This window comes from Pinus tabuliformis, chromosome X, assembly GCF_031772625.1.
Source record: "Pinus tabuliformis cultivar Carrire ecotype Pingquan chromosome X, CPIR1, whole genome shotgun sequence".
Taxonomy (NCBI): Eukaryota; Viridiplantae; Streptophyta; class Pinopsida; order Pinales; family Pinaceae; genus Pinus; species Pinus tabuliformis.
Window position 1 is genome coordinate 1,616,405,682 of NC_142308.1, and position 27,561 is coordinate 1,616,433,242.

A 27,561-nucleotide genomic window follows, 5' to 3' on the forward strand; every position below is an offset into this window, starting at 1 on the left:
TAGCGCACTCACCAGCATAGCCTTTTTAATATTATCATCCATAATGCCTTGTGCTTCCCATACTGCTCTTACCATGAACCAAAATTGGTCTAGATCTTCATTTCCCACTCCTCTGAATACCAGTAGTTTGATCGCACTCGCCATACTAAACTCTGGTGGTGGTGGAGGTGGGGTGGGTGGAGATGGAGGTGAGGAGGGTGAGATGGGTGGCAGTGTGGGTGGAGGTGGTAAACGCGGAATGCGCTGCCTTATTAGACTAACCGCACTTCAAGGAGAAGCTTTCATGAGCTCTTCCTTGCTTTCTCGTGAGGGTGAAATTAAGAGATTGGTTTCGAACTCTTCACTACTTCTGCTTCTATAGATTTTCCTACTTCGCGTAGTCCCAAACATTAATTTATCTGCATAACCCGCTTTTCCTACAATAACATCTTAATCCAAGTGTTCAAAGTTTTAATATACTTACCTTGCAGTCCCTTGAGAAAACGTCGCTCCACCTCACTGTAGTTGACGGTCATGTCTATTGCAAACTCAGTGATAAATTCCCTTATTATCTGGTTGAGCCAATGGTAATCTTATCTTCTATCGCTTCTAGTCTACGCACTAATTCTGGAGTCCACACTATTGGTTTGTTGAGCCTACACCTTCCCTGGCTGTCTGCTAACTTCGCAATCCACTCATACAACTCAGAAGGAAAGGATGCAAAGAAAATTTCGTTGATTTCCATATGCAAGTAGAGCTCCAACCACTATTCTTCAGATACTCACGGATTTCTGCTTTCCTGCACCGCGAATTCATGAATCTTCTTGTCCAACCACTCTTCAATTTCTTTCTTTGTCGAATTCCAGTGGCACGACATCTGACATCCTTTATGCAGATCCTGCTCCTGGCAACAAAACCATTTCTTGGCTTGTATGGGCCTGACCCAAGTTTAGAGGTGATTTCGCCAATCAAATCCTGGTACTACCACTACAAGAAAAAAGTACATTGGTGAGGGGCAAAAAATGTCACCATAAGCTCATTGGTGACGGTCAAAAGAGTCTTTGTCACCAAAAACTAAACATAACCAAAGGTGGTGTCGCCAGAAGTATAGGTGTTGTAGTGACATTCAAAGTTCGTCACCAATAATGATTTATAATGATGGATAGTGACCGTCACCATTTCATATGAGCAATGGTGATGGACAATACCCTCCATCACCAAAAACTGAGCATTACCAAAAGTGGCGTTACCAAAAGTAGAGGTATTGTAGTGACATTCAAAGTTCATCACCAATAATGATTTGTAATGACAGATAATGACCGTCACCATTTCATATGAGCAATGGTGACAGACCATAGTCTCCATCACCAAAACCTGAACATCACCAAAGGTGGCGCCATCAAAAGTATAGGTGTTATGGTGACATTCAAGGTCCGTCACGAATATTGATTATAATGATGAATAGTGACTATCATCATTTCATATGAAAAACAATGATTTATTGTGATGGATCTTTCATGGCTGTCACTATTGGTGCATATATATGGTGACGTTCATTTGGCCGTCACCAAAAGCTGCATTGACAGAAATATAGGTGTTGTGGTGACATTCCAGGTTTGTCACGAATAATGACTATAATGACGGACAACAACCATCACCATTTCATATCAACAACAACGATTTATGGTTACGGACCTTTGAGAGTCATCACTATTAATGTTTATATATGGTGGCATTCATTGACCGTCACCATTTCATATTTTGGTGAGGGTCAAAAAATGTCACCAAAGCTCATTGGTGATGGTCAAAAGAGCCTCTGTCACCAAAAATTGATCATCGCCATTCCATATGGATGTCAGGGCACGATGGAATTGAACCACCAACCTCCTTCTTGTGATGTAGGTGCTCTTCCATTGAGCTAGCACCCTTTAAAGAATTAGACTTTTAAAAATGTTGGACACCTAATCCTCAATGGGTTAGTGTGGAAGCCGAATGGACAAAAGGAGTCCAAGAGACCTTGGGATGTGGAACCCAACGGTCAGATATTGAACTATAAATGTAAATCAATTGTTAATAAAAATTGTTCTCTCCTGATTATCTTTCATATCTCTCTTGCTGTCCATGTGTGTTTAACATGGTATCAGAGCAGGCGATCGCTGGTCCTGCTCTATTTTGAGTCACTATAATATTTTCCTGCTAATACTGACCTATCATTTAGGTTGCCTTGAGCGCTTGGCATTATAAGGGCTATTCATGGCATTTGTGCCCATGGATGGTTCTATCAGAGATTCTGATGACCTTTGAGTGTTTGATGCCAAAAATGGCGTTGGTTTCTGAAGAACGTTGGAAAATCCTCTAGTTACCACATTCCATTGCTGCATCCACCCTTTAGCTACTCTATGGAGTCTGTCTACTCCGCTCTCTGTCTGCCATATTCCATATATTCCAACCTGCCCCCTCCACAGTCGTTGCCATTGTCTAAATGCTGCATTATTTGCGTCTTCTGCGCTCTGCGTTCTTTGACTGTCCGACTGCATCTGAGAATTGGACGATGGCCTGAATTAAGAACAAGATGAAACCGATGGCATTGCTAGGTTTCGATTCATTTTGCTGCTGGTGCATTTGCTCTTCCCTTGCTGCATGTCGATGCAGAATTTGAAGCAAAACGTTTTTGCTGATCACCGTGGTGCTGTTCTGGATCTGAAACAAGAAACGAATGCAATTTCGAGTTGGTAAGATTACTCAAATGTGAGACCAAGCTATCTCGTATGAATATGCTCTGCGCAGGAGGAAACAGTGTTTGGTTTATGATATTGCTGGGTTGTAAAACACAATACCATTTTTTATGATGTTGCTGGGTTGTAATAAGTAATACCGCCATTACCACTACTGCCATTTACCACTGTTTATCTTTACTGCCATTTACACTTATTACATAGTTTTGTCCACCCATATGTTGAATGCTGCCCATGTGCGGGAAACCCAAGGTGAACAAGATTGTCAACCTTATCAAAAATAAATGCCAACATGTTTCAAACTAATCTGGGTTTTCTCCATCCAAATAAAATGGATTAAATTTAGTCTGATGTAAATTATGAAGCGTCGCACCACTATAGTCGTAGGTACATGAAATACAAGGTTTCGAATTTTCCTTTGGAAATGTAAAGAAGGGAAATAATCCCAGCTTGTTGAGAATCATAAAGAAAAGTGTGGAGACTTAGAAATTTTGAAACTGTTCAAATATTGTTGTCATTTGGTATCTTGATTAGTACGCTTTGCTCCTCACATATACACATTTGTTCTTTGATTAATACGTTTTGCAATGCCGGAGCATCAATTCCTTCAAGTTCGTAAGGTTACCTAACGAAGACGGTAGTATTTCCAGGAAACGACATTTTATAACAAGAAATTCCAAATCCATGAGATTTCCAATGGCACCTGGCAATTCTTTGAAGTGTGTACCCAAGAAATGTAAGTTCTGCAGGGACTGTTGATGGGCTAGTGCGTTTTGAAAGTTTTTTGAAGGGCTATACGCTCGTGCATTTTGAACGCTGCCCATGTTGAAACGGTGACTGGCTTCTGCATATGTTGGATACTATTTTGGTGTATTGAACGCTGTCTTCAATATTACTCCATCATACACTTCACACTCATCAACTGAACTTCTTGTTTCGTTATTATAAAGTCTACTTTCGTCCGGCTCTCTCTTCTGCTAATACTGCCTTGCTGTAAAACGAAGTCCAGCAAAGTGTTGAATGCTTTGAAGGGGCTCTACGGTTTTATTTTGGTATACACCGCCTTGGTATATGTGTTGAACTATACAGCGCTCTGCGGTCTTTTTAAAAATCATTTAAAATCATTTGAATGGTAAGCTTTGGCGGTTTTCAGGCACACATTGGTATTCTTTTGATTTGGCTGAGAAAAGTTTTGGTGATTGTTTGAATGTGGGTGTTGTGACCGTGGAAATCTGAATATTCTCTGCTCTTCAAAATGATTTATTTTCAGTATCATGAGGATTTTTTTGGTTATTCTAAAGTTTGGGTATAAGAGCATTATATTTGGTATTTGCTAATATTTTTCTCACATATAGACATCTACATCGGGGAAGGCAAAGGATCTTTGTTGTTGAGGATCGAAGGGTTGATCATTGAACTCAAAAAACTACGAACTGTGGCATTGAATATATTTGGTTGCCACTTATATATATGCAACGTTGAAAACTCCTGTAGCTTACAACGACTAAGCCTTGGTATGCTATATTTTCTTCTTGAAAATCATATGTATATATAGTGGATCAATAATATACCATGTGATGGGCATATGAGGTATGAATGTGTGGTATTATATGATATGAAAGCATCCTATGCGTTGGTCATTTTTCTTGTCGATTCATGCTCCTCCTTGTACGACATTGATTACTTTATGTTATTTCAAATGTGTTGGAATATAATACTCATATAACCAAACACAACTGAAATCGAGAGCCATCAATATTTTTAAAGACAAGTGCAATCTGTTGTAAAATCCAATTGTATTGACATATTGTGGGTGAGTGTTGATTTTTCTCTACAAGTTGTGATCAGTTTCAAGTGCAATTTTGACAATGAATAAAATAGCCAGAATTGGTGAAGTATTGGAGTTCTTAAAAACTCTGATACATTCATCTGATCATGGTACAGTAAGAATAAGCAAAGCTTCTCTGACAGGGGGGGAAATGATGGTCATCTACAAGCTTTAAAGTCACATCAAGCGAACCTGAGCCACAACCTACCACACCAGTTTCAGAGTTGTAGCCAGAGACAAAGATGCCCCGTGAACATGCCTTCAGTTGGCAATCTGGGACACTTCCTCTAGCAGAATACTTCAGCTTCTTGCCACTTTTGGAAGAATTCCAGAAACAAAATTGAGAACACTTCCTCTAGCAGAAGACTCCAGCTTCTTGCTAGTTTTGGAAGAGTTCCAGGAATTGCATTAAGCATTCCAGAGTTGTTGGTCATCCTTAAACCATCACAGGTTGAGAATTCCCTTTTCAGGTTGAAGTTTTCCCTTTTATGTGGGGTGAGACCTCCCTTTCATGGTTGAAGGTTTCCCTCTTTAAAACAATAGGATCACTTCCTCTAGTAGAAAACTTCATTTTCTTGCTAGTTTTGGAAGAGTTCTGGGAACTGCACTAAGCGTTCCAGTGTTGGTGGTCATCCTTAAACCACCACCCTTTATACCAACATTTCAGAGAGCACATTCAGCCTAGTGCTACCATGCATATTTTCACATTTTGTATTACAGCTCTCTTCTTGGACTCATACATAACCCTTCGGATTAAGGGGGGGAATGTTGGACACCTAATCCTCAATGGGTTAGTGTGGAAGCTGAATGGACAAAAGTAGTCCAAGAGACCTTGGGATGTGGAACCCAACGGTCAGATATTGTACTATAAATGTAAATCAATTGTTAATAAAAATTGTACTCTCCTGATTATCTTTCATATCTCTCTTGCTGTCCATGTGTGTTTAACAAAAAATTAGACCTTGAAACTTTATAAATTGTAAATTCTACAACTTTCAATAAATTAAAGTGTCAGCAATATTTTACTAAACAAGCAAAGCAACATCAAAGTTTCAGATCCCTACTTAATGGTTATGGAAGTTATGAAAAGTGGGTGGAGGGAAAATTAATTATGTATAAGAAAATCAATATGTTCAGTTGATACTCAATTAAAAGTGAAACTCTGAAGACATTTATAATCTACAAATGACCTATAACTAGAAAATGCACCAAATATTGCAAAAGAAATGTCATAAGTGGATAGCATATGGAAGAAGAACATTGATGAAGACAGATGCAATATGCTATAGGTTGAGTGAAGGAAAAAGCTCAATGTTGTTTTTTTGTGTTTAGATATCTGAATGATATCTAAACTTATGTGAAAATGTAACACGGATCTCCAGAAACCATGAACGACATATGATAAAAACAAATTATATATATATATATATATATGCCCTTTACATAAACCAACATGCAATTTGAAATTTCACAAGTCCGCACTCAAAACATGATAGTAACCAACAAATAAATGAAATTGAATTGGACAGAAACATCAGTAGTATTAAATTCATCCAACACAGACTTTGGATATCCCACTGACATCTGCGTTTTTGTTGCCATGCTCGAAAACCATGGAGTTTCTTGTCGATAGTAGAATAAGATGTGTGCTTGCTGCTCAAGAACACATTCCTTACTAACCAGTTACCTGACAGAAACCAAAGAGACAACACAATATGAGCGTTCACAAAATCCCCTATAGAAATATAATCATAACTTAAAAAATAAGTCTAAAAGATGTTCTTAATTAATAAACTTTGCATTTGGAAATATTGTTTCTTTAGATTTAAAAAAGACTATGTTGTACAACACTTATGTCTATTTATCCAGGCAATTATATGATGACATATGTCACATAGTAGCAATCTACAGTACCTAAAGTAAAAAAGACAAGTTTTCTCAAGAAAATAGAAAGAGCTTTGAAAACTATAAGTTTGTCATCATGCAAGTTGTGCAGGCTATGCAAACAACCATTATTTCAGAATGGTTGATGTTTCAACCCTAACAGTTATTGTGACAACCACAGTGAGCTAATCAATATAGCATCTAATTATGTATTCCATTTTGTAAGATTATAGCAACAACAAGGTAAAAGTACCAACACTTGAAAGGATATGTCAAATACTTAAGAAGTTTTTAGTTTAGATATAAATAGAAAGGTATAAAATCATGTTTAACAATAGAAAGGGATTAATAAATATGGGAGCTACAGTAGTCAAAGAAGTTGGACTTTTGTAAAGGTAATTCAATTTGCGAGGGTCAAAAAGGATGTCTACCTGTAACAACACAACACTAGCTCCATCCCCAAAAAGAACGTAGGAGCTCCAGTTTGTCCAATCAACATATCTAGAAAACGTATTTGGTCCAATAACAAATTTTTTTTTAAATCCACCACCTGTCATTGTTCCAAGAATACTAACCATAAGTAAATGAATTATACAAAAAAATTGGATTTATCAGCAATCAGAATAGACACAACAACTCACCTTTTAGGAAACATGTAGTTGTTACAAGACCCAACAAAAAACCATTACAAGAAGCTATAATGTCGAAAGCCAAGGCTTTTATACAACCCACTTCACTTTGTACCTGATATCAAAAGTTCATTTTTTTCTAATATAGAATCATGAGTATGAATAATTAATGCAAAACTTTACAGAAAAATATCTAAAATCTACACGTAGTAAACTGTATTTGTTAAAACTATAAAAATTGACACAAAAAATACCAATTTAATATGGTTAAGGGGGAAAAAGGTTATGTCCTAAAGACATAGGTTGTCAGCATGCAAAAACTTAATCCTAAGAATAACATGAAATAAAAAAAAATGGAACTTTTGAGAGTTGAAAACAAAATATTTTATAGACCCTTGGTTGGATCCCATTTAAAAACTGGAACAAGTATACATTTCCATAAAATAAACAAATGCACAATCATTAATATCAATTAATTTTCATTTGGATATCACGAGGAAATCCACTTTGTCGTGGCTACCGCATGAAATTTTCATTCAAGCCCAATAGGAATAAAGTTGCAGAAAGATGTTCATATACCAACATAATTATCGATAAAGATGGAATATTTTGTGGTACCATTTTATTACATATGTGAGAAGCAAATACTACTAATAGAGAATTGGAATTTTTTAAAAACATAATACACACATGCACACAATAACAAGTTTTGAAGACACCAAATCATGCAAGTGATTGCAAAATGTATCCCAATGAGAAACTCTTACAATGAAGTTCTTTGATTAAGTTTGTGTAAATACATTTGAAATTGGTTTCTACCTTGCATAGGTAACAAACGTAGCCTTAGTTACAAGGCCCACAACATTGAAGGAAGCTCATTTGTTGAAAATTCATAACGTTAAACCTAACTATTGACTGAAGTGTGGTTCACTGACCATGGGACATGTGACTTAGAGGACCATCAAATTCTACTAAATGATTAAAATATAATATGCTTAACTGTGATATTTCATATGTTGTGTCGCTTAGCCTAGTTAGTCATATGAACAATATGCTCACTTTCTCATCTTGGTTATGGTCTGCTTCTAGTTTGCTTGTGTTCTAACCTCCATCTAGTATCATTTGTTTCAACCATTTGTAATTTTTTGTCTTTATGCAATATGCAAAGAGGTTTTCAATACCTTTGCAGATAAAATAGGGCATGCATAGATCACCATATATAAAATTCTATAAATTTTATAGAATTTTATATATGGTTATCTAGACATGCCCTATTTGATCTACAAAGGTATTGAAAACCTCTTTGGATATGCTAGCAAGTGGCAACTCTCAGCTATGAGGGTTTCACTGTCCAAGCAAAAATTCAACTTTAAAAAAGGGAACAACAAAGTCTCCTTAGGGAAGGAGAAAACAATTACAAGCTTCTTTTTTATACATCTTATAGGTTATTTCCTTAATGATTTTTTGATCAGATTTTGAACGGCTGTGAGACTCAACTCAAACAAATTCATGAAAAGGTGGCTAAATGGTAAATACAAGTATGCAAGAAAAGGATAGAGGATATTGACAATGATGTTATAAAAAAGTCTCTTCAGTCAACCATTTTATCATCAACTTGTTGTTAACATCTTTAGATCCATGTTCAACTCAATGTTGCTTAAATTTGAAAATGGACAATCCAAACTAGAAGCAACTAGTTTTAGTATTGCTTTGAGCATTTCTAGTCAGAACCCACCCATGAAACTAGAATTGATCATTTTTTCCCAAAAACTTCCAGTTCAGGAAAAAACCGATCAAACTGGACAGTTTGACCAATTTTGTACCATTGCAACCCCAACCCCAGAAAAAGGAAAGTTAAGCCTACAAAAAATCCTAACACTACCATAAACCTCATTTCCCATCTATTTAATCATTCCCCCTATATTTTCTTCACAACCTTCTCTTTGATCATTTGAGCAGCAAAAAGCATTGATTCAACAATATTATTGTGTTGATTCATAGTGCTTCTCAATATGATTCAGAGAGTTTCATCTGATGATTTGGAGCAATCAAGATTTGATATGGGAGTTTTTGGATCTATTACTAAACATGATTTGGATTAAGACTTGGAGTATTGATTTGAAGATTTGATTGGGGTGCTTCTTGTTTTATTGGTAATGTTGTAAACATCATGTCAGCAAAAATATCACCAAGAATCAAGAAAAGAAAATATTGACAACATCAGGAAAATATCACAAAATATAGGCAAATTTAAAAAATACAAAATTATTCAAAGGTGCAAATAATTGACTTTATGCTCGTTCGTCCATGAATAGGGAAAATAATTTCATGCATCTCATGATAATATCGAGATATTTACAATATTCTCATGTTATTTTCAAAAATGAAAACACTTCAAAATTTATTGACAATAATATTGTTCTGGGGTAAAATTTATGACATTGCAATAATACCAGGGCCATGATAATCACAATGTTTGCAACACTGGTTTTTGGAGCTACTCTTTTGCCAATTCCAGATGTCGATTCAATCTGTTCCTGCAATTGATTTAGATCTACTCCTAGAATTGATTTAGAGTGAATACTTGGAACTTGTAAATGTATTTACAAATATTCTTCAAACCCTATTTCTCTTAAGAGAGTTTGTTAAAAAAAATCTAGAAATTAAATGTAAGGCTTTATTTGCAAATAATTTATGTGGTAGAAAAAATGTCATGGCTCCAAAACATAAAAAGGATCCTACATGGAACCATTGCCAAATAGTTGGGGATGAAATGGTATGCAACTATTGTCCGATGGAAATTGGTCGAGCAGTGGTTATATATAGACTGAGAGTCGAAACAACACATAGAAAATATACAGGGGAAAATTAAATATTTATCTAAAAACTCAGCCAAATTATAATTTGAAATGCAAGCTGCTATTGAAAGCTATAACACGAGGCAAAATATATGCAAGAAGAAATAGGAAGAAATGGAAGTGAACATGATAATGAAAATCATAGTTCTGAAGACTCCACTACTCATCCCGCTAGGGATACCTTTAGAGTCCCAATCCATCCAAAACATGAGGGTGATTATCGCACAAAGAACACAATCCTAACAAGAAAAGAGTTGACTCAATCTTTGTATCCAACAGGCAACAATACCATTAGTTCTTAGCCCACCATTGATAACAAATGGAGGAAGTTGCTTGGGAATGCATTTCTAGATGGTGACATGATGCAAAGATAAATTACAATGTAAGTTCAACATGATACAGATAGGGATCTGGACACAGATTTGCCAAATGTTTGAAAAGCCAGTTCCAAATATAGTAGGAAAATGGGAAGTATAAAAATATTTTGTAATATATATAAATAGAGAATTAAAAAAAAAGAGTCAATAATCAAAACCATTCAGGAATGACAAGAATAAAACTACAAGTTTATAACCAATACCAAAAAAGAAAATTCTAATGCATGTTACTATTAGCCATCCATGTATCATAGCTGATAATTTGATAAGTCATAACCACCATTGACTATTGATAATTTTGAAGACCATCTTGGCATGAGAACATTGCATTTCATAACAATATTTTTGTAAGCAGCATCCACATGTCCATATCAACAGTGAATAAAGGGGTGTCTTAGAGACTATGGCATGACTAAATAACCATGTTAGTGAAGTGACCAACATCGTAGCACATAAGGGTAGAATAGACATTGATAACAAACCTTGAACATGATGATAGATCAAACCTTCTCAAACCTTGACATTGTACAAAACATTAAGTAAAATGATTGGCCTCCAATTTCTCACCATATCCCTTTCTATTCCTTTAAGAATAAGCTTGATCAAATTTGCATTTACCTACTCCCCCATGTGCCTATTTCCAAGTATTTTCAACACGCCCCAAGGAAACACTTATATGAATTTAAGACACATTTCTAGCAATTGAAATTGTAATTATAACAAAACAACCCAACATCAAAGTGATTCCGTACAACAGAAACTAACATTAATAAGTTAACAAATAAATGCATGCAGAACTTCACATTTAACTTCAATGTCACTACAGTTCATTTTTAGGTTAGGCAGATTCTTCTCTTTTAATCAATGAAACAAAGGTAATGAGTTTAAACTTTAAAGGCATACCCTTATATCAAATTATACACAAAAATTGTCACAAAAAAGCCCAAATGTTGGCTACAAACATCATCTCAAAACAAAAAACACAACAATACGAGGAGTTTTGATATCAACAAAATTGTGAATTGTATAATTTGAAAATCCAACACCTCTGAATTGAGATTAGCCTAGACAAACGCAATTTCTCACCAAGCCAATCAATACATGATAAAAAAGAATTGTTTTCCACTCAATGAAATGCATCTAAACTCCATGTTAACTGCTATAACATCAATAAAATATGATACCATCATGATATAGATTTTATAACTAATAAATTCCCATAAAAATGCTAATGATATAGCATAATATCTCTAGTCCAAGTAGCTCCCATATTATGGAAAACATTAACTCAAACAATTTGAACCAAGAAAAAACATGGGAAAACAAAAAAATATGGAGTACAAATACATTAAAGTGTCATAGAAAAGTTAACGATAATTATTCAGCTATAGATCAAATAAATATCATATGCTACTTACCTAGGGAGCACCACCAAAAAGATCATATGGAGTAGACGTACACATCAAAACCAAGTCAACATCCTCTAGCTTGACTTTCGCCATTTCAAGGGCTCTTTTAGATGACTCTACAGCTAAACCAATTAGTGTTTCATCACTTGCAAAACAAAGTGAGCTTAATGATGTTGTATTCCATGTAAGTGAGGAGGTTTTGGTAGGCCTTTTTCTAGTATCCAACAAAAAAATATCAATTCTAAACTTTCTTTCATCTATTCCTTCCTTTGAGTACAATTATTTAATCCCCATTCTTACAGAGTAAACCTTATTTCCTTCCATATGCAAGAGTTCCTAATTAAGTGTTCCTTGTAATGATGCTCCCTAATTCTTCATTAAATATAAGATCTAGTACTACTCAAATTCTCAATATTTATAGAAAATATGTTTTCAACTTATAGAACTTTAAATGGTCATTCTAGTTAAAATACCTTCAACAACTTTGTAGTCTTTATTGTTTCTAATGCCTTTGGGATTTCACATACAATACCAAGCCCTGTTGGCTAGGGATAATCTTTCTTAACAACCTGTTAGTGCTACATCCACTCATGTTCCCAACATCAACATCAAAGTTGAGGTGCCTCGTTTCATTAATCCACAAAAACTGAAATGATTCGATTTCCTGGTAACAATGTGTTTGTAACAACACTTTCCCAATAACTATAAAATCTGAATATATAATTTTGGTAGCTACCTCACATAGAACTTGTTATAAATTTGGAATTCCAACATCTCTATCCACTTTCTTAATCTAACAAATAGGATTTTCTAGCAAGCAATCACAAAAAAATGTATATTTACATAAAATCTTTGGAGGCTTTCTAGCATTAGCTACAAAATTAATCAAAAAAAAATATTTTACAATAGCTCTAGTCATCATCAAATAAGTAAATGACACTTGGATCATTACTATAGTGATCCATAGAATTAGAATTTGGTTGTGTTGTAACTAGAAGGAGTGAAGGTGACACTTAAAATTTTAGGGCACAAGAAGTTGCTTCTGTTATCATGAAAAGATGATTAGATGCATTATTTCCATAATTAGATGATCCTCCGACATCACCATTATTTTCAAACAAAACACCTTCCCGTTTGTCTTGTTGCATGTCAATGCTATTGAAATTTTCTACAAGACTACTGCTACTAGTTTGTTGCAAATTAGAAGATGAAATATGGGACATGCCTAGTGTTTTTCTAGGCATGACACCAATGGGAATGGAAATGGAGACTATAAATTTCCCACTGAAATATTAGTAGCACCTTTTGTGCCTACTTCCATGACACCACTAGCACTAACCGTAGTCAATTTTGCACACTGAGCATTTTCCAAAGAAAATCAATTGCGCAAAAGGGAACTTAACTGGCTTTGGTGTAATGCATTACAACCCAAAATCAATGATCTAGAATTCAAGCTTCTGTTTAGGAGAACTACGAAAGTGACCAATATCATCATGTCGTACTCTTTGAGAGGTGAGAGAGTTCATATTGGGAAACATCTAATTTGATATTATTGCTCCAATATTCCTTAGCTTACAGTCTTGTTTCTATCAGAACTCCACCTAGAACAATTAACCCTTCACATGCCAAATGTTTCTACTTGATACATAAGGGATGGAAAGATTGTGGAGTGAGAAATTTCCTCGTGATGTTTGTCCAAATTGAGTATTTTGCAACATCGGGCATTAATTAAAGCTTTGAGTAAGGACCTATGAACCTAGAGACAAATGAAAAGCCAAATGTTGTTCCAATGAGGATTAGTGAGTGAAGCAATTATTGTGCCTTTCTTATGTTGTAGTTAACATTAGAATACAAGTTAGGCATGAATAATTGAATTTTTTTTGCCAAAGGTTCTCCATAAATGGTGCACATGGAATAGATCCAAAACATGACCTAGTGGGCTAAAAGTGTTCTTTCTCCCAAATAATTAGCCATGTATGTAATAAATATGTAAAATTCCACCTTGGACATTAATGTTAGAAGTACTAGACTAGAAAGCCAAATAACTTATTGTTCCTCCATATAAGAAATGACTCTAGAAAACGGATTGTATTCTTTGTGATTAATGGATCTCATCGTCAAAATAGATCCAATAATTGGTGAAGTTGTTGCAAATTCTGCTACAGACACTTTGGGCAACCATACCAATTAGCATGAATAGCTATGTAGAACCTCGAAGCTGCACTATTATTCTTATCATGTCATCCACGTATTTTAGATATCAAACCACTATGCCACTTGTCAGCTTGCCATAAATTCTGAGGGTATGCTAAAGATGTTTTCGAAAACCACTTGTGGGGGTTGAGCTCAATAGTTGGCTACCAGATAATCCCTATAAATTCAAACTTGGTACACATGGTTTGTTGTCGACAAGCATTTATCAAATTGAGAAATGAAAGGGTAGAAGACTAATATGTATTGCATAGAAAATAATGCCCTTAATGATGCATATGGTCTCAAGCTCCATTAAATGACTATTGATGGGCTCTAAGAGAATCATACAACCCAAATCCTTCATAAATTATTAGAGTCACTAGTTTATTAGATGGTTCTAGTCTAGTCTGACCCTTGACCATTTTCAATACCAATTCTAACTTCTAAAACATTGTTTGTTCGTCTTGATTAATACATTTGTTGTGCAGTTCCTTGAAGCTAATCAAATATTGCATAGCACATATCTAATTAAATCTCATGGATCTTCTAAGCATTATATCTTTTTGTTAGTATTAAAATAACATAAATGCATAGATTCGTATATAGATAGGTGTTCTAAACGAACAATCTTTGAAAGGAATCCACATTATTGTTACCTTGAATCTAGGGTGTTGTATTTTAAAAATTTGGCAAGGTCTTGAAAGCTTCATTGTTGGCTGAATTATATCTTTTGTCTTTAAATTTTGATATTGGTTTATTTCTCGTATTGTTGAAACATTCAAGAACATTCATGTGAATATATCCACACAAGAGAATGTTGTAAACCACACTCCAAACCTTATGCCATAGAAAGATAGTGGAATTCATGCCATTAGGCTCCTGCTTCCTTTTCATAATCCATTGGAGGCATAGGAATAAAACTCAACCAAGACCTGCATATAAATGATGTTTGATTAGAGGGATTCCACCCAATACCATGCATCAGAAAATGGTGAAATCCCAAGGATGATACTCAACCAATATTTTCATATAAATGATGTTTGATCAGATAGATTCCATAAATTAACATGCATTAGAAAATGGTGAAATCCCAAGGTTGTTGTAAGAGTTACACCCCATCTTCAAGGTTTACATGTATAGAATGAGAAGATCACTAATTATTCAGGTTGAGCAATCCAAAATGGTTTTTTGGTAAATTCCAAGTGGCTAGGAAGATTGAAGCCTCTTTCGACTAAGGTTTAATGTTATTTCACTAAATCCATGATACCACAGGCTTGAATCATAAATCTAGCAGAGAAGAGATGTGGAAGGGTAGTCAACACTATCATCAGTAGCACACTTCACCTTGTACATCTCCCCAAAATCATAGTTACATGGTTTGTGCTCATGTTTGAACATCAAATTCAAAAAAAAATCACCCCATACAAAAATTCAATAAAATTCACCATTAAATTCAAATATATCTATATAAAAACTTACATATAAATTTTTTCAATATAACATATATCAAATAATAAATATATTAAATTTAACATTTATAAGACATGATACATATAACTTAATAATTGAAAAAAAAATATTGACAATTTTTATTTATTATATATTCAAAGATATGTTTAGGCCAAAGAATTTACAGATATAAATTCCCTAAAGATAAGCATTCAAGAAGATTTTGTTGAAAGAACGCAAACCAAATGAAAAAAGGTGAGTCTCAATGTATAGCACAAGGTGTCAATAAGTGGCACAAATACAACGCAGTTCATAATCTTGGAAAATCGGAGGAGCAGGTTAATGGACAAAAAGTTGCTACCAAGAACAAGCATATAGAAAAGGACTTCTCTCACATCATCCCCAATGCAGAGTTTTCAAGAAACAAGAAGAAAAACCCTTCTTTGACCATAGATATATAATAGCATGCCAAAGAAATGATAACCTGTCACATGGAATCAACCTCAAAGTATAATCCCCTATTGAATGGTATCAAAGGAAAGATACAACAATTGAATGATGAATACTACTTGTTGAAAGCCCTTCAAGGTTCAGAGCTTGCTCCAAAAGCTAGGGATGAGAGACAAAGGGAAGACTGAGAGGTTGGAGAAGACATCCACCATCCCATTTCCTTGAAGTGAATGAATAACATGAAGAATCTTAGGTCCCCCTCTCTATGAGGGTTTAGTTTATATATTTTATTTCTATTGTTCTAATAGCATAGGATTTAGTGGCTAGTAGCCAAGCTATATACAACACTGGCATGTCTTGCTTCTATTATATTTAGTGGACAACAACCCAACTATACTTAGTATTATTTTCTTTTGAGTATATTACGAGACAATGGACAAGGGCCCAACACTATTGTTCTAAAACTTGGTCCGACTTGGCTCGATGGGCTAGTTTGGTACCAAATAAGACCTACTTAGCCAAGTAGATGCATGATGACCCCATACAGAATCCAAGAAAAAAATTCACTATTTAATTAAAAAACTAAAAAAAACAAAGCATTAAATTGATCAAATTTCTATAAAGAGATATCCCACCCCTCTATTTGTCTCACATCTTTCTCACATAGAATTTGTGAGGATTTTAAGTTTTGGAGCAGAGCTGAAATCTTGAAGAGCAATGTGACGCTTGAGCTTGGTGCTAGTTTGGAATTTGTTTGAGGTTATTTGCAATGGATTATTGCAGCTTAATCAAGAGGCTATAATGTATCTTGAAGCTTGGAGGAGTTGTGTACCAAATTCTTGTGCCCACTGCCCATTATTTTCATTTCTAGGAATGTTTTCCCTCTCTTTAAATTGGAAATGTATATGTTCTAAAATCTGTCCATGTTTTTAATCTTATTCTCTTCAAAATTCAAATATGTGCCTCTTTAAATTACAAATCCAAATCATTTGAAATTTGTCCCTGTTTTGAATTTGACTTAGACTTTTTAATTTGCATAGGTCTATAATTATGCTACTTGGATTTCAAAAATCTAATGTTCTCTTTCAAACCACAGTTTGGAATTTTACCATGGTTTACACCCTTAGAGTCAAAGATCCTACTTGGATCCATGCTAATCTGGATGATGTGAAAATTTATTGCAAATACTACAAGAAATGCATTAATAATGGCAAGGGAGTGGGAATTCATAAGTTTAAGGAACACTTGGATAGTATAAGAGGCCAAGTTTCCCATGCATGGCCCCATTAGAGGAGATTGGACATATTATATTTGAATTGAAAAACCAGCGTGCAAAATTTGAAGAAGACAAGGCTAGGCCAAAAGAGATGGTTGTAGCATGTTTTTCAGATTCTAAAGCTTATGGAAGCAATTTAGAGTCTCATTGTTGCTGATATATATTGGACTCGATGCCAATTTTTTTTATATGTTCAACCTTACATGGTATATGTATGTGCCATGAACAAAGTTTCTCATATTCTATTTCAATGGTTTGGAGTCGTATATATTTTTTCGAGTCATTGAAATAATATTAGTCTGAGTCTGATTTTTCAAACATTGACCAACACATGCACAAACTTTCCAAAATTCATATATGTGGCTATGGAAAGCCAATCAGTAATAGATGATGATTGAAATTCACATTCTTCTATCAAAAATAACTCTAGGGAAACGTTTCAATTGAGTTCTAAAGTGGGAAGTTCGTTACTGTTTAACTCAATGCCTTTGCCTACAAATTCTGTTGGTGGCACTTGGTTATTGTCTTATGAAGTTTCACAGATGTCACTATGAAAACAAAACGTTGTGGTACATGAAAGATATAGAAATCAAATGGAAGAAAATATTTCCGAATGGAAGCATTTTTAAACTTCAGGGAGAAAATGCTTGCTCTTAAATTTAGAATTCTCAGGGAATGGTGGAAACAAGAACAACTTATTTTATCTTCTATGAAAGGTCATGGAAAGCACCATCAAATTGATGTCTTTTTTGACAGTGTGCATCTACCATCTTATCAATTCCAATCTTCATTACCTGGTATGTTTTCAATTGAAATACATGAAAAGCAAGATTTCTACTAATTTATTTTTTATGTTGGAAAGGTTTGGCACCAAACATTTATTTTCTAATGGAGCAATTTTGTGTTTGTCAGTGTATTTGTAATATATCTCCATCGCTATTTGGAAAACCAAAATAGTGTAATGGGAAATATCATTTTAAGTGGAATGGGAAAATAATCACAATTCAATTTTCTTTCTTTGCATCAATGAAATCCCAAGAGTTTAAAATAGTGCAAAATATTTCACATCAGAAAAGGGAGAATTTCAAGGTAGGATAGCGGTAATTGGGGATCATCATGTTGTAGTCTCCACACATTGTATCCAAGAGCCTACTGCATAAAATCCTTAGCATCTATTACAAACCCACAAATGGCATGCATGAATATTTGGAGGGAAGGAAGTCACAAAAGAAATTATCCCCATGCTTGTAAAAGTACAGCAAGCTTCAAAAAATATAAATATCATTGTGAAGTGCAATTTCTTTTAAAATAAAGGTTTTATTTAGCATTTAAGTTCAAAAGGTGGTGTTTTACTACAAGGTTCAGCCCACCTTGTCTTATAACCACACAGACAAGTAGCAGATTCAATTGACAGTTCTAAACAGTATTTTTGTAACTCCTTTGGTTGGTCCAAGATGCCTAAGACTTGTTACATGAGTTTATAAGCATGACACAACCAAAATGCAAGGAAAGAAAATAGAGAATTTAGATGGAAAAGTAAGCTTACCAATTGAATATTGTGCATCAAAAGAATTTATATAACAAAAAAAATTGCCATGTGTTGGGAGAAACTAAACCTTGAAATATATGTTGCGTCACTTTGCAAATTGTAGCCTCATCAGCAGCTCTAGTCTTCAAACTTTCCAATAATTTTTTAGACTTCCAAAATAGTTTTCTTCCCCTAAAGTCCTCACTTCCATGAAATATCCTCTAAACACAATCAAATTCCTTCATGAGATCTTCCCTGTCCCAATCAGGGCACAATGCTGAAACACATCCTTCACCCACCCTAATAGTTTTGATATCCTCTTAAAGGCCCTACACCTAAAAATCATTTCAGATGACCTTGTACCACCCTTAAGACTGGTACCCATGCTTATTTGTCTGACATGGATTGCAAAATATGTGTGTGTCAAGTGGGAACAAGTATCACAACCCACCCATCAGCAAGTATTCACTTCAAAGTCAAATTTACTGCAAATAACACACATGAAAAGGCTATAGAATCCACTCTTGGTGCTAAAAATTTCATAGCTACAATCATCCATAAGAAGTTGACTCTGGCATGCTATATTTCTACATCGTTTGTGGGAAAGATCTCAATGAGGACCGTTTGAGTGACACTGATATCTGGATGCAAAAAGGCTTGAATCCTTGTTTTTATAGCAACGAATACTTCTAACTTAACTCTGTGTGCCCTAGACATTAACCTAGGTGGGTGGGGGTCCATAAGTCTCAAACACCTAATGGTGTTACATATATTTACTATAAGTTTTGAAACATCCCCGCATGCATGCCAGATATAAGCAAGTTGTCTAAAAAGCAGTTTGAAAGCAAAAGCAAGGGTGGGGGAGGTCTAAAGTTTTGATTTTGAGAATGATAAGTATTTATAGAACTGGTATCTAAGCCAAGCATCCAAGCCAAGCATGAAAACTGGACATCAAAATAGTCAGTACAGCCCAGCTATGCTCTGCTTCCAATGATCGACATGTAAGCTTTGATATATTCTCAGATAATGGTTGAAGAGATCTGATAAAAACACCTCATTCACGGGTTTCATGCAATAAAATCTCTTTTTTGGGTAAGACCATAGGGTGAAATCACTCATCGGAACACTCAAACTAGATTTCATTTGGGATAGCAGCAGTTCGAGATCAAGATGAAGATCTGTCTCTGGGCCGAGTCTTAATTTCAGAGCAAGAGTCAAAAGCAAGCTTATGACCTATGTCAAACTAATCTAAGTGGTAGTTATATGATATGATAATGATATCTAAGACATTTATTAAGTTATTACAGACTCATGTGCATGGATTTTCCTATGTTATTTTATGCAATGGATCGATAAGATTGCAAAATACATAGACAATGAAGCAGTAAAGAAGCATAATAGAGAACACACATAAGCACAACAAATTTAATAAGGATTTCACCCAATACTCCTGGGCTAAATCTCCTGGTCCAGCCTTCAGTGGTGACCTCTCTATTATGTCTTCAAATAGAGTTTTACAATAGTATGAGCTCAATTTGAGACTCAACACACAACAGATACAACAACAAGAGTTTGCTTAAGCCTCTCAAGCCTCTCTGAGTACACAGACTCTCTTAATCACTCTTTGTCTCTGTTTTTTCTCTATCTCAACACTACCTCCAATGCTGCCTACTTTTGTTCACTCTTTGTCTGTGGCTTTAAAGCCAATTTGTGTTGCCTACTCGTTTCTCCTTCTTGGCTTTCTGTTTCCCGGCCTCTGTCCGCTCGAATCCCTCTTCTAGCGTCAAATAATCATTGCATAACACCTTAAGGGGATGTGGCCACCTATTCTGAAATGGATGAGTGCTTCGGGCCTTTGAAATCCGTGAGATGATCACTTTCTATTAACACAGAGAAATATATTCGAAACTGTGAAAATCTGCCAAAAACATTGTTTACCGGACTTCAAAAGTCCTCAAATCTGGTCTATTCTCCTATTGGTTCCGTCCTCAATCGCTATTGCAAGTCACTTCAGCCTTGTTCCAAGGTTTCCCTTTGTATTTTAGAAATACATTAAAACTGTGAAAATACCACAAAAATGGCTTATGACAGATTTCAAATATTATAGAATATCGTTTGTAATTCTATTGGGTCTGGCTGACGTGTATATATGTATATATATATATATATATATATATAGATATATATATATATATATATATATATATATATATATATATATATATATATATATATATATATATATATATATATATATATATATATATATATATATATATATATATATATATATATATATATATAGATATATATATATATATATGTCCACCCCTCTGTATGGATGAGATGCGACTTGTCGCAGTCGCATGTCGCATGGGCCCCGGGTTGTGGTAAGCGCTTATGTTGAAATTCGCCGATGCGATATGGCAGTGCAATGTGGGCTGTCGATCTGCGCGCTTGATCGACGATCCTTGTTGACTCTATTGATCACTATCGCAATATACATATGACATGGGTTGATATCCTCCGTCTACCACCGCAGATTGCAATTTTTCGATCAGATCTGGACCGTTGATCGGCCAAATGTAATGGTTACTGTGCAAAGTTGTTGTAAGCCTCTAAGAAGCCTTATTTCTCTATTTTTTTTAGGCTTTTCACCTCCTGACAGTGTTTTTCTGCCATTTTGAAGGTTCCCCTTATGCGATTATTTTTGTCTTTTAATGATTTTAAAGACTTAGAGAGTATTCCAGTATCCATTTGGATCACGCCTTCCCATTGAAAATGATTTTGGACCACCAAAAGTTGTTTTCAAGCATTGATCAAGTGAGGATACAAATTTCTCACTTGTCCAATCTCTATCCATTTTGCACTGTTGGGTTTTGAACCTTTGAGTCCAATTCTGAGGTACTCAGTATCCTGTTAATTCTAAGGTGTTGATCTATCTTTTCTATCTTTTGGTGCGCTGGTTTCATAACATTTGGTATCGGAGCTTTGGATTTTAGGGTTTTGTTGATGCCTCGAAAATCGCTACATCAACATCGGGGATAACCACCCAGTCCAGACCTTAAAGGCAACTCCTTTTCCGTTTGGTGTGGTGGCTCCGACTGGATATAATGGGACCAGTTTCCCAATGATTGGTAAATAGGATGGATAAATGATTGATTCTCTAATATCTAATGATAATGGATGAATGATTTAATCTAAAAATAAAATTATAAACAACTATCCTATCCCGGGAAATTGTTGCTTTTAGCGTAACTTTTGATGGTCTTCATCCACAAACAGGCATATAGATGACTCTTGTTGGTAAAAAAAGATATTTATTCATATCATAATTACTAAGCCCAAATAGTTGAACAAAGCAATCAAGCAAACATTATTGCACTATTCCTCATATATATCATAGACATAGATATGATTGAAAGAATAACAGTCCTTAGACATTCAATAGTGAAAAGTACAAGGATTGCTGTTAAAACACATACATATATTCAATGATAGCAAAATTTAAACGAATGTTGATTCACATAAAAGAATGACACAAGAGCATAGATAATAGTACCATATGTTATTTGAATCACTCCCGATATCAACCGCATTCAAATTCCTTCTTTTAACTTAGAAACACTTCCACAAAAGGCAATAGTGCACATGTCATCAAAGCTTTCTTCGTCAAAATTCAGAATACTGGCCCAGTCTTCATAAAAAATAGATCAGAAGCACAATAGTGTGACTTACTGATTTGAGTTTATACAAAAACTGAGGACCCTTTCCAAATGCATGAAAGGGCCTATAAATACTAATTAAGCTAACTAATTACAAAATAAAAGTACTATTTAATTGGTACAACTATAATATGAATATCTCTTCAAAATCGGATTGTTCTCAGTCGACAGCATGATTCATTGTTTCAGGTGATCTCCCTTCGGCTTGAGCTGGCAGATATCTAGCATTGGTTGCAACTCTGGAGGGCGACTTAGGCGAGAATTCAGTTGAGTTGAATATGTGGCATCTTGGATCTCGGGAATCATACAACTGATGGCATCAGTTAAACATTTGAGTGCAACCCTCTGACTGTATGGCTTGATTAAGAAAAACCAAAAGGCATCCCAAGTTAAACTTTGTATGCCAGCGATTAGTCTTCCATTCTTTTCCAATTCCTGATTGCATGTTTGTTCCAAGGCTTTGGCCGACGTTAATTTACCTGGATTACACTGTGAAATCATGTTAGACAGATAAAGAGTGTCATTGACAAATTCAATTAAATTGCTAGTAGATAACCGACATCTTGAGGTTTCTCTTTCTGCCTTCATTAGTTGCGACTGCCATTCTAGGAACAGGATGTCTTTGTGTGACTCTAGAATTTTGGGCAGATCTGAAGCCTGTCCTTCAAGGGAGTCTTGCCAAGCAAGAAATTTGGTTAAGGTCTCATCAGCCTATTCTAAATCCTGCCTAGCTTCAACTGATTTATCAACTATTGATGTAGTAATCTCACAAAGAGGTTCAGCTAGAGAAATGTTATGACATAGCAGTTTTAGCTGTGTAATCAATGCCTTATTGATTTGTAGAGCTTTTGTTCTGAACTCTGCTACTTGAGGAAGGCTCCTGAACTTTTCTACTTCTTGTGACAGTTGAGCGATTCGCTCATCCTTAGTCTTGCTCATTTGTTCATTCATCACCTTTAATCTGGCCAATGCTTCGGACAATTCCTTTTGTTTCTCTACCGCGCTCAAATCTATCCTCTGTTTCTGTTTGAGCAATTTCTCTTTTAATTGGCTATTTGTCTGCTGTTTTGTTGATAGTTGTTGTTCTAACTGTTCTATTTTCCACTGTGCTTCAGACACCTGCGACTGTAATGAACCAATCATTTGATCCTTTTCCTTAAGGAGACACTTCCAAGGCTTTATCCATGGTGACTGCCGAATATGCTCCGGTATACTGGGAGAGTTTCGTAAGGTCATCGGAAGGGTTCAATTCCTCCTTCCACACCACATTAGCCATATCTGTTTGATCTGGAAAAAGGGAAGATTGATCAAGTCTCTTCCTTTTCCTATGTCTTTTCACCACAGCCTTGTGTTTAGGACTGTAAAAGACATCTAATGGTGGTATGTCTTCTATCTGTAAAACAATCTGATCGGATGGATCTTTGGGAATTATTTCTGCATCTTTGCTACTGGGTAGGCTTCTGGTCCCTCCACTTGGAATCGTAGTCATGGTTGTTTCTTGACTCACTGTCACTTGGGGTGTGCCAAATCCTTGTGAATTCTCGGGATTGTTTATAATAGAGTCAAATTGTTGCCACTCTTTGAGGAGTTTGGGATCAATTCGAGTCTCTAAATCAATAACTTCACTGTCCTATTTATTTTCTTTCTCCTTCTCTGTTTCCTTCTCTTTTCCTTTCTCTGGCTCTTTTCCCTTTTCGGGAATTTTCTCTATAGCGGGAGGCTCGTCAATACTCTTCTGTTCAGGCTCACTTGACGTAGTTGTTGGTGTAGTAGCCAATAAGTCTAGAGGCAGAGTTTGCAACCTCTATTCTTTGAGCCTATTGAATTCTACCAGTACTTCATCATTATATTTCATCTTGGCCAATGTTTTAACCTGAGACAATGATTCTACTGAAGAAATTAGATCATCAAGGCAACCTTCCGAGGATCAAATTGCCTATTAGGGATGGTTGCAATATTGAGCATATTTATTTTTCCTGTCTCCTTCTCAGCATGTTTGTAATCAAGTATGGTATAAACACCGCATCTCAAATGGAATATGGGTCATAACTGCCTTCTGGAAGTCCTCAGAGTTTTGGATGTTCCAGCGGTTGTGATTTGGTAAGCTAACTCTTGTGCCAACAGTTTATCAGGTACATATAATGGGAGGACATGGGGTCTTGTGGCGCTACCAAACACCCTTATATATGTGAACTTATCTTCCCTGAACCAATTTCCCACAGCAGTCAAGTCAATTTCTGCCTCCTCGGAAATCCTTGGGGCAGGCTTATCAAAAATGGCATAACAGATAGGCAACATGAAACCATTAAAGATTTGATACAAGTGGTCTTTGTAATGTGCCTTCCATAACATCTGATGATAGATGTGGATTGGCTTAGTGTCATGCGGAAAGAGTCGATAGTGCGGACAAAACCGACCTCCCTAGAAGCTAAGGCTTTCTAGTGACAAACAAGACAAATAAACACTACCTTTCTCTAAATATGCATTAAGAATACAAGTAATCAAGTGATAATAACATACCTTTAGTCCAACGCTTTGTAGTAGTCCAGCCTCGCCGATCTGGACGAGCTCCTCCTTCTCTTCGAAACCTGCATTCACTAACAAGCCAAAAGATTAAATAGCACCTGATAAACTTATAAAATAACACATATTCATCATACAGACCAAGGAGTATATGAAACAAATCATGAATAACAATCTGTTGAGAAAAATGAGTTCATTTGCATTAAGTGGAAACAAAAGAAACCATTACAACCTGAGCCTTGGTGTTGTGCAGGTCCCTCCTAGGGTCCAGCAAGAGTTTTCCTTTACTTTGATCAGCTCACCCACTTCCAAATAAGGCTAGGAAAGGATGGGAATCTCTCCTCTCAAGCTCTAAATGGGAGTCCTAATTCCAGCAGCATCTACCCTTAGGAATGTTCAGCTTTCAACCTCTCCTCCCTCTGGCCCAATGCCTGTATTTATAGTGCTCTAGAGGAAGTTATTCAGGTCCACCATCAATGGGATAAGCCCCTCTTTGGATGGGTGATGAGCCCCAATTTTGGTAACATTTTGGGCTCATTTGGCCTACTTACCTTGCTCAACCCTTCATTTTTCATCACTTATGCATCATTTCTTAGTATGTTCATGTTATTTGTAGGAAGGAGGGTAGTCACTATGCCTAGGTGGCTAATACATGTTTATTTCAGGTTTTTTGACATTAAATGGAGCAAAACCACGCAGATGAAGGCAAGGAGACAACCAAGGTGGCATTGTGGTTTTGTAGGAAGATTGTCCACAACCTTGAATGACCTTCCTCGTGATCTCCACCCCAACTCTGAGCTCCAACAGCTATCACCACCGAGCTAGAAGGCAGCCAACTAATTCTAAGGGAACAACAGTTTAGTTTTAGTTGGTTAGCCAAGCCCCACTAATTTAGGAGGCCAGCTTGGCCCTCATAATGTATAAATATTGAGGCTGTAGCCTTCGATGGAAACTTTTGAACCTTTGTTGCAGATTCTGAATTACGAGCTATAGCTCTGTTTTGCTTTTTGTAAGATATTTTTGGCATGTTGTTAGACTTTTGACTATGATCTTTTAATAAAAGGCAGACAGATTCGAGTTCAGTTCTGAGTTCTTAGAGGAGCTATAGCTCTCAGGGTTGGGCCCAACCTGAGAGCAATAGGCCTCCTTTCTTTGTATTGTTACTTGTCTTTCTTTCAGCATTATATTTCTTGTCCTTTACATGCACTTGGAAACACAGTTTGCTGATTCGGATTTCTTGGTGTGGTTACATAGGTTAGTGTTATGAACAAAGTTGCTTTCAGTAGTTTAGATTAGAGTAAGGAGATTAGAGTGATTAGAGCTCCAAAAAAGGGTTGATTGCACACTCACTTCCACCTCTGTTTAGAGATTGGGATTGCAGCCCGTGCCACCCACCAAAAACACAGTTTTACATATTCATGCAAGTCTTGAGGTAATGTTTTCGGTTGTAGAAATGTCCATGCATTTAGATCTCGTGGAATAACTCTTTGTTTCAGCTCCATGCACGATTTCCCTTTAAACTACATTGTTGTTCTTTGGTTTCTAATAAAACAATTAGAGTAGGTTGATGACATTTCGGTTATACGCAAGACAGAGGTGATTTGTTTCATTTACACTGCGCAGCACCACTCCATCATTTCCTTATCCTTCTAAGCCGTACCCAAGCCATCTATTTATCTCCCAGCTAGATCATTTGCCTCCCAACTCTTCTATTATCCATGTTGTTTTATCTTTTTGGCCTTCCATTGCCTCTACCCTCCTATCGACCAACCAGCTTTGCACACCCCCTCTCCATGTCATCTCTCTGTCCATAAGCCATCACAAGCTCCCCTCTCATCCTCCCCTACACCTCATTCACTCATCCATCACCCAAAACTCCGATTGCAGAACATCCTGTAGAAATTAGCAGACTTCCTGTAGAAATCCTGAATTTCTTGTAGAATCCCCTGCAGACATCCTGTAGAAGCTTGCAAACATGGTTGCCAGGCATCTGAACCTTGTGAACTTCTGTGGAATGATGTTAGGGATCCCTTGGACCCTCTCAGAAGTCCTCCTGACCTTTTCCAAGCCTTCCTCCCCTTGATCTACCCCTGCACAGTCAAGACCCAGTAAGAAGCACAGTCATAATAACTCCAACCACTTGAGCAAAAGTACAAAAACATGTTCTCTTCAGATGAAAGTAGTTTAGACCCATGCATCTCATCTCAATAGAAGTAATGGCATCACTTTTAGAAGTTGCATTCCCACCATTGCATCATAAGGATTAAGCTGGTCAAATTAGGGTTTACTAGGGTTTCCATGTTTTGTTGGCTTTCAGTTCATTCTTGCAAAGTAGGTTAATTTCCTTTGAGATAGCTTTCGTTCATCACTTAAAAAGCTTCTTCTGAGAACATATAGAAGTTGGCTTGAGCCCTAGCGGACTTGTGCCAGCTGACCAAGTGACAGCTGCGACAAGAGCTAGTACTTGTGCATACAGCACCGTCGCTTCCAAGTTTGTTACGAACTACCAGGTTGATAAAATTAGAGAAGGAAGCTCCAGGAGTTGTAGCATTATTGCTACAATACTGGAGCCCACAATCTTTTTGGTGCCGTTTCCGGGGAAGCGTCAGAGTATTAGTAACTGTTGCTTTTTCTTCTATTTTCCTACTCTCACCTTTTGCCAAGTAGTTTATTTCATTTCCATTCTGCAAAAGTAGCATAGACATTTCCTGCTTTCAT

At 36.1% G+C, this 27,561-nt stretch overlaps 1 pseudogene; it reads right to left on the reverse strand.

Moving 5' to 3' along the window:
* Positions 1 to 2,469: 2,469 nt before the first annotated feature.
* Positions 2,470 to 19,312, reverse strand: LOC149146233 (protein OBERON 1 pseudogene; annotated as a pseudogene).
* Between the last annotated feature and the right edge of the window lie 8,249 nt (positions 19,313 to 27,561).